Here is a 13,922-nt window from a genome sequence, read left to right as displayed (position 1 = left end):
TGAACCTTGACTTTTGGAATGCTAAATGTTAAAAGAAAAAAAAATCCTCTGAAAATCACTAACTCCACACACTATTTGGAGACATTATTTGTGTGGTCCAAAAATATCCCTGAAGTTCAAATTACATGAGTCCTGGATTCATTTTGCTTCTAGGTTTCCAGCTGAGCAAACACAAATACTATTTTAGAAGTATTTTAAATACAGGTTTCAAATAAACCACAAAATAGTCCAAGAAAATGATTATCACTTTCTTTGGATTTCATTTAAATCCTAGGTATTTTGGAAGTTTTTTTATTGATATATCTTTTACAATCTACCTTTCATTACTAATTACTTTTTCCACAGAACATATTTTGTGTGATGCTGTTTTTTTTTTAGCTTTTAAAAGTTTCTTTTATGGCTTAGTACATGAGCAATTGACATGAATATTCTTTGACTGCTTGAACAGGTGCTATTGTGTCCACAATAGCAAAGAAAACAGAAAAGTTAGATGTACTGAAAAAGAGAAGGTAAAACTTTTTTTTTAACATTGAAATGATTTAATTAGGCTCTCGGTAAGAATCCTATTCTGTGAGGATAAATTCCATTTTTTAGAGCAAAAAGAGATTGCGTGTGGCCTTGGAGCTGAGGAACAGCTTTGGTTTTGGGTAGAACTGTGAGTTCACAGCTTTCTGATCAACTGTGCACTGCACTGTAACCTCATCTTTCTCTTTTTCTGTGTGGAAGATCTCACCTTCCTGTACCCGGGCTTCCACAGATGCTGCTTCTTGTAATAGTTGGTGAGATGTTTGGGGATATTCACCTTGCTGATATCAATCTTTGTGGAGGTAACAATAATAAATTTCTAGTATGTTCTACACCAAGGAACACAATTGAGGGACAGAGGTCCAATCACTGCCACTGCCCATCTGCTTTAAGAAAACCACTCTCTTATCTCTGTGGCACCCACTGAGTATGATGAGGATGGTCCCTGGAGTGTGCTGGCCCTTTGTACATGCTGACTGAAATGGCTCAACAGCTTCCATGGCACATCTTCAGTGGGCTAGTATGTAGGCATTTTTCAAAGCTTAATCACCTGGGGACCACCATTCTGGCTTTTTTGACAGTCACAAGAACCTGTTCCTTTTTCTTTTGGATTTTCTTTTCTTTCTTTTTTATTTTTTCGGTTCTATCCTGGGACTTGAACACAGGGCCTATGCACTGTTCCTGAGCTTTTGCTCAAGGCTAGCACTCTACCACCTGAGCCACAGTGCCACTTCCAACTTTTTCTGTTTATGTGGTAATGAGGAATCGAACCCAGGGCTTCCTTCATGCATGCTAGGCAAGCACTCTACCACTAAGCCACATTCCCAGCCCCAACATGCCTTTTAAGAAAGGAAAACAAAATTGAAAGATGACTCTTTAAAACTCAATATTGATAGCCTAATATGTCTGTTTCTAATCTTTGCCCATATACCCCCTTTTTAAGAATATAAATGATCTGTTGTACAATTCCAGAATTGTACAGATGTACAGATTGTACAGATACTACTTTGTTGTTGTTTTTATACCAGTACTGGGTCTTAAACTCTTGGCCTGGTACTCTCTTTTGGCTTCTTCTCTCAAGGCTGGTGCTTTTACCATTTGAGCTTTACCTATATTTCTGGATTTTTGCTGATTTTTTTTTTTGGGGGGGGGGTTCGGTCGTAGGGCCTGAACTCTGGGCCTGGGCGCTGTCCCTCAGCTCTTCAGCTCAAGGCTAGCGCTCTACCACTTGAGCCACAGCGCCACTTCGAGCTTTTTTCTTTTTGCTCATGTGGTACTGAGGAATTGAACGGAGGGCCTCATGCATGCAAGCGCCCTACCACTGAGCCACCTTCCCAGACCCTTTTTGCTGATTAATTGGAGATAAGAATCTCATGGACTCCAGGCTGGGAAGGTGGCTCTGGTAGAGCACTTGCCTTGAATGCCTGAGGCCCTGGGTTCGATTCCACAGCACCACATAAGCAAAAAGAAAAAAGCTGGAAGTGGCACTGTGGCTCAAGTGGTAGAGCACTAGCCTTGAACTGAAGAGCTGAGGGACAGCGCCCAAGCCCAGAGTTCAGGCCCCACGACTAGACCCCCCCCCAAAAAAAAAAAGAATCTTATGGACTCGTCTTCTGAGTCGGGTTTCAAACCCCATTCTTCAGATCTCAGCCTCCTAAGTAGCTAGGACTATATGAATGAGGCACCAGGACCTGGCACAGTTTTTGCAGTATGTTGCTTGATGCTTCAAATTATGTTTTGTCTTAGGGAAAAGACTCTCTAGATCACATTTTTTTTAAAAAGCTAACAGAATATTTGTGCTATGTACTTACATTGGCGAAACAAGGGCAGGAATCAACAAACTATTGTCTGTTCACCAGTTATAGCCCAGAGTATGTTTTTACTTTATTTTCTTTCTTGGACTTAGCAGCCGAGTACTTCATCTTGTACATGGCTTTTCTGGAATACATTGCAGATCATGAGTATCTGCCAGTTCCTCAAACCAGGACTGGGAATGGGCTACAGTAGGGCCTCCCTTTCTTAGGTTTTTAGTCTTAATGGTAGGTTTCTTTACTTTGCCATCAGCACCATCCTTCTTGGCTTCAAGTTTCTTCTCCTTAGTGTCTGGCTTCTCAGCCTTTTCACCCACCATCTTGCAAGACAGGAAAGAGGATAAAACCCTTCTTATTCAAACATTTTATTTATTTTTTTATCAGCCTTAACAGAAATTTCTAAAGATGTCTTGTTAGATTTGCTTTTATTGCTGATATTTATAAGTATATGCCCTCATCCCTCTAGTTTTTGTTCTCTATATTTTGAGTGTATATTGAGGTCATATTTCTTCATTGACTGACAGCATGTATATTTATATTTTATTGGTGTATTATTTCTTTTACTAATATGAAATCATTCATTTTATCCCTTGTATAAGAATTCTCCTGAGAGGCAGAATCACTTATATGAGGTCTATGTATGTCCACGTGTTCATGAAGACTGTCAAGTCCAAACCATCAATGTGGACCATAAGGCTGGATGCCTGGTGACACAAGCTGGCAGAAGCCAGCCTTTTCATCCTTTTTAGGTCTTTATCCAATTGGATGAGGGTTTCACATTTTATGGAAGGCAGTTTTTACCACCCAGGGTTTGCTAATTTAAACATTCATCTCTGTGTTTGCTCCAGAAATTTAAAAGAAGAAACTTCCTCCCTTATAACATTTTTTGCCTGAAATTCGAACTTTATATTGTTATTCTCAGTTTCTTCTGGCCTGTTAGCATTTTCTATTACACTATTTTTTAAATCTATCACTTGTAAAAAAAAACATTCATTGCTAGGTCTACCCCTAAAAAACTACATTCTGCAATTCTTATGATTTATAAAGTTAATTTCACATCTACTGTAATTTCTGACATATTGGAACTATACTTGCTGGCTTTTCAAGTTTTACTTTCATTATTCTTTCTTTGTTGCCTAATACTTGACAGATCATATTTTCTTCTATTCGTATTTTGTTTTTATTCTTGCAGTTACCCTAATTTACTACATATTATACTTTTTTTTTGTTTCTGGTCATAGGGCTTGAACTCAGAGCTTGGGCATTGTCCCTGAGCTCTTTTGCTCAAGGCTAGCACTCTACTACTTTGAGCCACAGCACCACTTCCAGTGTTCTGGTGGTTAATTGGACATAGGAGTCTCACACTTTCCTGCCCAGGCTGGCTTTGAACCAGATCTCAATCTCCTGAGTAGCTAGGATTACAAGCTTGAGCCACCATTGCCAGGGGGGTGGCTTGTCATTGCCCTTGTAAACATCTGAAGTTTAGTAAATTATTTCTTCTCTCTAGATTCTCACTTTCCAATAGTAGTGGCTTAGTTCCAGGCTGTTTGGGATACATTCTCTCTGGCACCTCTAGAGTTATTTGAGTATGAGAGGGGGTTTTGCTTAGTTTATTGTCTTTGGTATCTCCAGAGGTATTTCTCTCCATCATCTCTAGAATTATTTGAGTATGAGTTGGAGCTTTGCTTAGCTTACCATCTCAAAGTCTCATGTTTGATGCATGAAACATGTCTTACAGATAAGGAATATACTCCTTACAGATAAGGAGTTATACATGCATGTACATTTCTTTCTTCCCTTGTTTCTTTATTACTTCCTTCCTTTTTCATTCTCAAAGACCCATCAAAAGCTGGGAACGTGGCTTAGTGGTAGAGTGCTTGCCTAGGATGCATGAATGCCTGGGTTTGATTCGTCAGTACCACATAAACGGAAAAATCTGGAAGTGGCGCTGTGGCTCAAGTGGTAGAGTGCTGCCTTGAGCAAAAGAAGCTCAGGGACAGTGCCAGGCCCTGAGTTCAAGCCCCAGGACTTGGGTGCGGGGAACCCACTAAATTCCAAACACAGCATTAGACCTTTAAAGATAAAAATGAACATATCATCTTTTTCATCAGAGTTCAATAAGAAGAAAGTATCTATCCTCACTGCTATATGTGTACATATGAGCATGTATAAATATATCTATATATTTATATATGCATTTTCTTTCTTACAGGAAGTAATATGAACTAGAGTTATAATAAAATTTTAGCTGGGCACCAGTGGCTCATGCTTGTAATCCTAGCTACTCAGGAGACTAAGATCTGAGGATCATGGTTCGAAGCTAGACTGTGCAGTCTCCCTGTGAGACTCATCTTCAATGAACCACTCTAAAACTGGAAGTGGATCTATGGCTCAAAGTGGTAGAACACTAACCTTGAACAAAAAAGAGCTCAGGAAGGGTAAACACAGGAGGAAGCTGCAATGCTTGGTAAGAAATGTACGCATTATCCTGCCCATGTAATTGTAACTCCTCTGTACAGTATGTTCACAAATAAAATTAAATTAAATTAAAAAAAAGAGCTCAGGGACAATGCCCAGGCCCAGAATTCAAGCCTCATAACAGGAAAGAAAGGGTGGGGGGAGGGAGAGGGAAATGAAAGAAGGAAGGAAGGAAGGGAGGGAAGGAAGAAGAGAAGTTAGTTTTAAAAAGGAAGTAACTGGGCCTAAACTCAGGAAGGTTAATAGAATGGTATTTGACCAAAATCGTAGCAGGTTATGTAAATTTTCAACAGGTTAATATTGGCAAAGAAGACATTTCCTGTGCAAAAAGGATAGCATTAAAGAACTGGGATCATGGCTTAGGTGGAAAAGCACCCACCTAGCAAGCATGAGGCCATGAGTTCAAATCCCAGTACTGCTGAGAAAAGAAGAAACAAATGAGGGAAAGGATGGCAGAAAACAATAACATGGAACTATAAATATTTATTGAATAGAAAATAATTCAGTTTGACCAAAAAAAAATAACTGTTTAAGAGTTAGATATACTTGATTATCTCCACGTCCCAGACTGTAAATCTCTAAATTGTTAAGATTTCTTTCTGTATAAAGTATACTATCTCCTTATTCTTATGGTCACAGTTCTGACAAGAAAGCCACCAAGCACTCTGTCCTCATTCTTGCTTAAGTGTCCATGAATATTTGGTCCATTATCACAGCTGATGTCTTTAAGACCCTTTATTCAGGCAGCTGGCAGGATGTAATCTCTATAGAAAAAGGAAAAATCCAAAAACCCTTAAATGGATATTCAGATATTCCCTTTCTCTCATCATCCTGTTATTAAAATAGAAAATGTTTAAGATAGTCCAACCCAATTTTCTCTTTAGAAAGCTGAGTAGACTTGCACATTTCCTGGAGATTGAGCAATCATTGGGACTAATTATCTTTCTAAGCTTTTAATATGAACCTATTATCCTAAAATCCCAAAGCAAATTCTTTCCCTTTCTTTAAAAAGGAGAGATGCTGCATTACTCTCTCTTTCCTGGGAGTGATTCTTACCTTTCTATTGCTTCAGTGTGATTGAATTTCTGTCTTAGATTCCTTTTTTTTTTTTTTTTTTTTTTTGCTTAAGACTAGCACTCTACCACTTGAGCCACAGTTCCACTTCCTGTTTTTTTGGCATGTAAATGGAGATAAGAGTTTCTCAGAGTTTCCAGTCCAGGTAGCTTCAAACTGTAATCAGATCTCAGCCTTCTGGACCCTACTGAATTAAACTAGTGTGTGTGTGTGTGTGTGTGTGTGTGTGTGTGTGTGTGTGTGTGTGTGTGTGTGTGTGTGTGTGTGTGTGTGTGTGTGTGTGTGTGTGTGTGTGTGTGTGTGTGTGTGTGTGTGTGTGTGTGTGTGTGTGTGTGTGTGTGTGTGTGTGTGTGTGTGTGTGTGTGTGTGTTAACTTCAAACTGTAATCAGATCTCAGCCTTCTGGACCCTACTGAATTAAACTAATTGTGTGTGTGTGGGGGGGGGGGGGGGCCTAGGGCTTGAATTCAGGATCTAGGCTCTCTCTGAGCTTTAGTGCTCAAAGCTAGCCTACTTCCACTTCACCACAGACCCACTTCCAGTTTTTTGGTGGTTAATTTGAGATAAGAGTCTCTCAGGTTTGTCTGCTCAGGCTGGCTTTGAACAGTGGTCCTTAAATCTCAGCCTTCTGAGTAGCTATGATTATAGGCTGGAACTACCAACACCTGGCCCAATTTTCTATTTAAATATATTCTTTAAGAATTCATGGCATTGGGCTGGGAAGGTGGCTCAGTGGTAGAGCGTTTGCCTTGCATGCATGAGGCCCTGGGTTTGATTCCTCTGCACCTCATAAGCAAAAAGAAAAGAGCCAGAAGTGGCGCTGTGGCTCAGGTGGTACAGCGCTAGCCTTGAGCTGAAGAGCTGAGGGACAGCACCCAGGCCCAGAGTTCAGGCCCCACGACTGGACTCAAAAAAAAAAAAAAGAATTCATGGCATCTAAGAGGTTTTGTTTTAAAGAAATAGGGCCTTGCTATGTTGTCCAGGCTGCTCTCAAACTTCTCTGCTCGGGGCATCACCCTAGAACAGCCTCCCAAGGAGCCGTCTCAATTGTGCATCACTGTGCCTGGGTCCCTTGTTCTATTTGGTTTTATCCTTTCTTCATTGGAAATGCCCACTGTAACAAGTCAGTGATTAGCTTTAAAATTTAAAAAAAAAAGAGGTGAAAAAATGCATTTTTGCCTCCTCTCCCCCTTTCTTTTGTTCCTTATTTTGCCTATTGTCACAGTCTTAAGAAAGATTCCCAGCGCTCTCTCAGATCTCTGGCAAATGGCATCCTCTTTGTGCCTCACTACATTTCATAGCCCATGCACACCACTCAGTCCTAGGCTACAAAATGACATGTTAAGCTCAGATACTTAGGAAATCTATACCCTGTTTCAAGAGGTTCCTCTGAGTAGGCAGTAAGAGATTATAATTAAGCTGCCATGTAGAGCTTTTGAAAGAGAAAATTTCAACAGAAAATTATAGCCACAGTGGATTCCTGATTACTCATAAGATAAAATTGCATGAATAATTGCAATTCACAGGTTATCCTAATAAAATTGACTTCCCTCTCTGTCATTAGCCGTTATTTCCTGCCATCCCTTTCCACTTCCATAATTTATAATCACATCCCACCAGGCATGATGGTACACACCTGTAATCCCAGGATTTAGGAGGCTGAGGCAAAGGTGATTGTGAGTTCCACACAGCCTGGAGTACAGAGCAAGACCTTGCCTCAAAAATAAATAAATAAATCCCTCACATAATTTACATCCAAAATATGGAAAGGTGGAAACAGGATAGAATGGAGTCTACATTAATCAAAGTCATCCGCATGAAGGATCACGTAGACTCATTAGAGCACATGGATATATCCAACTATGAGTGCTGGGAACCTTTCAGGAGGACTTTTTAGTTAGGTGAAGGGAAGCATGAAAGAAGCAATCTGTCAAATACAAGTCCATTTGTAAGATGCACTGAGATCTCAAGAATAACGAATAATAGAACACAGCGAAAATCGGTGCAGAAGAAATACAGCTCCAGTCAGATTGAGTACTCTTGGTACACACTGGTACTGGGGCTGAAACTCAGGGCCTGAGCACTTTCCTTCAGCTTTTCCCTTCAAGGCTGGCCCTCTACCACTTGAGCCACTAGCTCTGCTTCTGGGTTTTTGCTAGTTAATTGGAGATAAGAGTCTCAGGAGCTTTCCTGCCTGGGCAGGCTTCTAACTGGGATCTTCAAATCTTAGCCTCCTGAGTAGCCATTCAGTCATGAGCCACTGGCACCCACTTAGAAAGCAGTATTGTTTTGGCAATACTGCAGTCTTTTACTTGTCAGGCAGGCACACAGCCACACAGCTCACTGAAAGCAATTTTATGGAGTATGTAACTAAACCCCATACATGAGGTCACATGTGATGTATAGATGTGCAAAAGTTTTGGATGCTGGGCGCCCGTAGCTCACACCTGTAATTCTATCTACTCAGAAGGCTGAGATCTTAGGATCGAAGTTCAAAGCCAGCCCAGGCAGGAAAGTCCATGAGACTCTTATCTACAATAAACCACCAGAAAACTGGAAGTGGTACTGTGGCTCAAAGTGGTAGAATACTAGCCTTGAGTGAAAAAAAAAAAAAAAAAAAAAAAAAAGCTCAAGGACAGCACCCAGGCCCTGAATTCATGCCCCATGACTGACAAAAGAAAAAGTTTTAGTGTTTTGAGCAGATTTGAGATTTTCACAATACAGATGCCCCAAGACTGTATGCAACTGTGATTTGTCCACAAAGTTTGCATCTTCCCCTCTACCCAGAGAAACATCAGCATCACCTCAAAACTTAGCAGGACTGAATATTTTTGAGCCATGCCCTAAACATATGAATTAGAAACTTTGGTGATAAAGCCCAGCTATTTGTGTTTCAATCACCCTCTAGGTGTTTCTGATGCAGAGTAATTTTAAGAACCACTGGTGGGCTGGGAAGGTGGCTTAGTGGTAGAGCGCTTGCCTTGCATGCATGAGGCCCTGGGTTTGATTTCTCAGCACCACATAAGCAAAAAGAAAAAAAGCCAGAAGTGGCAGTGTGGCTCAAGTGGTAGAGTGCTAGCGTTGAGCTGAAGAACTGAGGGATAGCGCCCAGGCCCAGAGTTCAGGCCCCATGACCGGACCCCAGAAAAACCAAAAACCAAAACCACTGGTATAAAATCCAGGAGGGCAGTATCTAAAGAGCACCCTCTTTATCGTATATTCCTCTTATTTACATTCCTCTAATTCTAAAAAGGCAGGGATTTGAGCACCTTATAGCCAGTCTATGACTTTGTAAAGTAAAAACCGTACCAAGATCTAGCACAAGAAAAGCATGCATAATGTCATATCATCAAATAATTCCTCAACTAAGCCTATCACACTGAGTCAGGCTATCATCTCAGTCACCAGGGATCAACTCTGACATAAAACCAAGCTGCATTTTTCATTCCTTCCTTTGTGCTCTGCTTCCTCTTATCCCTTCTCAAGGCCTCACTATGCCCAGCCGTTCACACTGAATTTTACTTTCTCATTTTCCTTCTGCCCAGAACTTGTCAAATTATAGCAGATGAACAATGATATCAGCAAAGCTAAGGAGCTTCAGAAAGAAACAAGGGCTTTATCTGTAGCCTCGACACTCAGTTCTGAAATACAAAGTTTAAAAATTGTTTTTATTCTAGGATTGCTTGCAGCTCTTTAGCATAATTCATTTGCCAATACTGTCTTTTTCAATATATTTCAGGGAGTCTAAAGATTATATCACTAAGATAAAGTACTTGCTATTATATTTGAAAGGAGTATATGATAGAGTTTAAAAAGTATAGCATAGGCCATTGATAAGAGTTCTTCAAAATCAAACATGGAATCATTTGAAGCTAAATTATTTGAAACTGTAGAAACAGCAACTCAAAAAGAATATCATATGTTTCTCCACTTTGGAAGGACAAAAGCCTTCCATGATACTTTAATGTGCCAAACTAGTTGTGACATTTAATGAAGGATTCAAGAGTGTGAAAAATTAACAAATGGAAATGAACATTTTTGCCACACTGTTCAAAGTGGGAGCCAGATGAGGTGCCTGATAACCTACAACATGAAATCATTCAACTGCCAATCAATGTTGAACTGAAACCAGTGTATAATAACCTCCCACTGTCCCATTGCTATAAACCTTGCACTATGATGACAAACTTCTCACTTTGAGGAACACACATTGAAAATGCATCTGTGTTTGGAACGACTCACTGCTTTGAGTAATTTTTTTCAAAACTCACCATTGCAGAGACAAGTTTACTGGATGAAGGAAACCTGGAAAAGCAATTGCAAAGAGCAACATCATTAATACCAGCTAACATCATGCGCTTCACCAGAGAGAAGCAGTTCCAGCCATCACATGAGAGGTGAGTTAATTAAATGTTTGACCAAATATAGTGGGCTAATTTTTAAATTGGTAATTTTGTGTGGTCCTCAAATGCTACTGCAAACAACCAAAAAATGACTCTTAGCAGGAAGAAGGTTCCCCACCCCTGCATTAAATAAAACTTCCCCTTCCCTCTTCTCCTCAGTTCCTAACAACCATCATTCAACTTTGTTTCCATGGACTTATCTTTAAGAATCCCATATAGGGGCTGGGAAAGTGGCTCAGTGCTAGAGTACTTGCCTTACATGCATGAGGCCCTGGGTTCCATTCCTCAGCACCACATAAGCAGAAAAAGCTGGAAGTGGCGCTGTGGCTCAAGTGGTAGAGTACTAGCCTTGAGCTGAAGAACTGAGGGACAGCGCCCAGGCTCAGAGTTCAGGCCCCGTGACCAGCAAAATAAATAAATAAATAGAATCCCATATAAATGGACTTATACAATATTGGGCCTTTTGTGACCAATATTTATTTGACCACAATATTTAAATGTATTTCACTTAGAATGTCTTTAAGCTTCTTTGCTGTAGCATGTGTCAAAGCTTTGAGAATTGTTTTTTAAAGAAGAAGCATTGAAGTTTCCCTAGTAAAAGATAATTCACAGTGGCCAGCATCTTTGTGTTATGGCAGGACGTATTTGTTTGAAAGAAACAGAAGACTGGGGTGAACTCTGTCTGAAAGAATACATTTTCCACAGGGGAAATACACCTTGCTTGTTTTCATTGAACCCAGGAGTCTCCCAATTGCTACAACACTAAGTAATCAGTTTTTCTTACAGGAAATTTCAGTCTTGTAGCTGTATTCAAGTCAAGTAGAAATTTCGTAATAGTTTCAGTGAAGGCAGCTGTGAAAACTGCTTAACTAGAAAGCTGTCAGGTGTCCAATTTATCCTGCTCACTGGCTTCTGATGTGGTAACGGTCTGAATCAAAGCTGGTGAGCTCAAAATACAGAGTAGGGTTTGATTCTGGAGCTCAGCCTCTCTAGTCTGTTTGATTGATCTTGTTTATGACAACTTGCAACCATACCCTTTTAAAATATCTGTTGCTTTTGAGCTCATCAGAGGGCCAGTTCATTTTCCTTTCTATCATTAAGAAAATAGCATCTTCTTTTGTAAGAATTTATAGTTATTTCATTTATCTCTAGAGCCTTGGAGACATTTACCTGTGAATACTAATAAAATGGTCTTGAAAGAATTCTTTTTTCTTTTTTTTGTTTTTGGCTGATTGGCTGATTATTGTCACACTGCCACACAGTGGCAGAATAAGGATATGCACTTCTCTGGAAAAATTCCCTTTGGTTTTATCTTCAGTCTTTCTGATGAATATTCTCTTATATATTTCCAGAATACATTTAAAATATCTTTCCTAAGGGCTGGAGGTGGAGTTCTATAATTGAGTGCTTTTTTTAGCATGCACGGTATTCTGGATTACACCCCTGAATAAAAATAAACAAATAAATATAATACCTACCATGAATGAAAAAAGTTTTAAGAAATAGTTTGCTGAACTATTCACTAAGTCATTACTAGTTATTTAAAAGAAAAAAACAAGCTGAATAGAGCTCACTTCTCTAAAAGCATTTACTGTGATTTCTGACATCATTTTTAAAAGCTTGTGATTATTTTATCATTTATAAAATAATTGAACTTGATATATTTCAGTGTGCATTAGAGCATTTCAATTCATGCCATGAGAAGAGATGCCATTTTACATTTGCAGCTCTTAGAGGGTATTTTAACTTTTGTTATGCTCACTAATTACTGTAATTTTTGCTACCTTTTTGTTCACTGAAACCTTTTTCTAAAGTTCTAATAAAATCAAGATATGGAAAGAAAGCTCTCTCCAATATAAACTTTTTAAAAATAGTCTTGTCCAAGACAGTCATTATGTGTAATGACTCAACATTAAACTAGGCATTTTAACTTACTGAGTATATTTGATAAAATGACCAAAATAAGCATTTTGTGATTTCATTCATTCTCTTTCTCATTCTCTCTCTCTCTCTTTCTCTGGCAGTACTCAGGGGCTTGCTATTGTTAGACAGGTACTTTTCCTAGCACACTCCCATCCATTTTCGCTTCCATTATTTTTTTAATAGGTTCCTATTTCTTGCTTGGGCCAGCCTACATCCTCCTATTTATACTTCCAGTCTTGGCTGGGACAGTAGATGCACACCACCACACCCAGCAATTTTCTTTTGAGATAGAATATTATAAATTTTTCCCCAGCTGGCCTCAAACCTCAGTCTTCCAATTTCAGTCTCCTGAATAACTAGAATTACTGGTATGAGGCACCATGCTTGGTACATTATGAGTAGCATAATGTAACCTTGACTGTCTTGCCCTGTCCTGCCCAGGATATGAATTATCCCTTTGTTCAGTATATCCATGCTGCACTGTTACCCACTCATTAGTAATTCGTCATCTCAGTTAATCAGACCATCATAATATCCCTGTGCTTGTCTGGAAGAATCCTTTATTTTACTTAATAGTGGCCCCAAACCACATCATCCTATTTTATAATTATTGTTATTAATCTCTCACTGAGCCTCATTTATAAATTAAGCGTTGTCATAGGTATTTAAGTATAGGGAAACCAAAGCACAGTACATAAAGACACTTCTTAACTTACAATGGTACTACATCCTGATAAACATACCATTAACTGAAAACTCTGTAACTCAGAAATGCACCCATTACTCCTTTCTTACCGATCATCATAGTTTAGTAGCACAGCACACCATAGAGAGTTGTCTCTTTAACTTAGTTATAGTATGACCGACTGGGAGCTTCTACTGCCCAGAGTCAGAAGAAAGTATCATACCATGTGTAGAAGATCACACCTTCAAGAAGTTCCAGAAAGAAAGAGATAAAACCATTCTTATTTGCAGAAATATAATCACTGCTATGGAAAATCCAATAGACTCTACAAAAATAAAAAAAGAGGCCACTCTAACAAATGAATTTAGTAGGATTTTAGAATGAGTTCAATACGGTGGATTTGTTAAACATATCAAACCTATTTGATTACAGGCTAGTATGACACTATAATGGTAGATATACAAAAAATGAACCCTAAGTCAACTATTAGCTTTAGCAAAAATAATGTATAAACACCAGTCAAATTGTAACAACTTTCCAATTATTATACAAGGTATAAAAAACAGGAGACATTGGGAGTAGAAAGCCTTTGTGAGAATTGTTTTTCCCATAAACTGCTCTAGAAAATTAATTTTCATAAAAAAATAATGTAGCTAAAATTACAATAAAAAAATTATATCACTTCTTCCCAGATTGATCACTAAGTTCATTAAGGGCCCAAGCTGGCTTGATTAGTCACAATGGCCCACAGGCCTCAACCTGCCCAAGGCTGGGGTTATAAACATATACCACCACATCCTGCAGGCCTCGAATCCCAGCAATTCAGGAGGCTGAGATTTGGGGCATAGCAATTGAAGCCTGCCTAGGAAGGAAAGTCTAGAAAACTTGGTCTTCAAAATAATCAGCAAGAGGGAGGGAGGGAAGGAGGAAGAAGGAAGGAAGGAAGGAAGGAAGGAAGGAAGGAAGGAAGGAAGGAAGGAAGGAAGGAAGGAAGGAAGGAAGGAAGGAAGGAAGGAAGGAAGGA

At 39.3% G+C, this 13,922-nt stretch overlaps 1 protein-coding gene and 1 pseudogene across 1 annotated transcript in view; both read right to left on the bottom strand.

Annotated features, from left to right (window-relative positions):
• The window catches only part of Fhip1a (FHF complex subunit HOOK interacting protein 1A), a 195,819-nt gene that overhangs the window by 181,731 nt on the left and 166 nt on the right, over positions 1 to 13,922 (bottom strand). The window lies entirely within an intron of this gene.
• On the bottom strand, positions 544 to 13,142 carry LOC138826729 (large ribosomal subunit protein eL6 pseudogene; annotated as a pseudogene).

The sequence above is a fragment of the Dipodomys merriami genome, unplaced genomic scaffold (genome assembly GCF_024711535.1).
Source record: "Dipodomys merriami isolate MVZ:Mamm:240054 unplaced genomic scaffold, mDipMer1.0.p SCAF_15, whole genome shotgun sequence".
NCBI lineage: Eukaryota > Metazoa > Chordata > Mammalia > Rodentia > Heteromyidae > Dipodomys > Dipodomys merriami.
This window is presented reverse-complemented; position numbering and strand designations above follow the sequence as displayed.